Source organism: Arachis duranensis, chromosome 6 (genome assembly GCF_000817695.3).
Source record: "Arachis duranensis cultivar V14167 chromosome 6, aradu.V14167.gnm2.J7QH, whole genome shotgun sequence".
Lineage (NCBI taxonomy): Eukaryota > Viridiplantae > Streptophyta > Magnoliopsida > Fabales > Fabaceae > Arachis > Arachis duranensis.
This window is the reverse complement of record NC_029777.3, coordinates 2,278,389-2,279,151: the sequence shown is the minus strand read 5'-3', so window position 1 is coordinate 2,279,151 and position 763 is coordinate 2,278,389. Positions and strand designations below refer to the sequence as shown.

At 35.3% G+C, this 763-nt stretch overlaps 1 protein-coding gene across 1 annotated transcript in view; it reads left to right on the top strand.

Annotated features, from left to right (window-relative positions):
• LOC107491936 (exportin-2) overlaps nucleotides 1–755 on the top strand; it is a 4,259-nt gene extending 3,504 nt beyond the window's left edge. Inside the window, exon 2 of the mRNA XM_021126167.2 lies at nucleotides 550–755. The gene's annotated coding sequence lies outside the window, so the exon portion shown is untranslated. The remainder of the gene's footprint in view (nucleotides 1–549) is intronic.
• The last annotated feature ends 8 nt before the right edge of the window (nucleotides 756–763 follow it).

Genomic DNA, 763 nt, shown 5'->3' with positions numbered 1-763 from the left:
AGGAGATGTTTATTTAAAAGTTGAAAACATAACTCATTTTCATAAGTTAAGTTAGGTCAAAGATCAAACAAATGACTTGGAAACTCTCATGACCTCTTGTACTAGCAGTAGAGAATTTATTTCTAAAGCAAAATAATAAAAACAGGATGGTCTTATACCCTCTTAATTGAAAGTGGAACGCATGGATAGTAGTCAAAATGGTGTTGGATGGATGGAGCTTTTTATTTGTTCACTTGTTTTATGGAAGGTGGAAAACCATTTTTGAACTGACATTTATGCTATGGGATTGAGTCCAGGTTGCCATGTAATGGCTAAGTGAATATCAATTTGCAAAATAAGTAAATAATTTTCATTCGTCATTTTCTGTTGCTATAAACTAAAACATGTCATAATCTGTATGTAACAACTAGCGAGATATCATTTTCCTCAACTTTATTGTACTTTTTGTTCTTCAGTTCCAATTTGGTTGATAAGTAGTCGTAATAACTACAAACTCTACAAGTGCTAGGTCTAACTAACAATGCATTCCTTCTACTACTCACTACTCAGGATCTTATTCTATGCCGGAATGATGTGCGCAAGTACTATCTGGTTACCGAGAGTCTACTGCTATATTTGTGGAGTAGCCAGGGGAAATTGCTACAAAGGTTTTGATGAATTTATCAGCATCCGTTTTTGCCGCACCAATGATCATATGCGGTAGTCTGCCAGGCTTTTTGTAGTAACATGTGCTGTATCGGTGTTTTGGGTTTATGGTTTACGA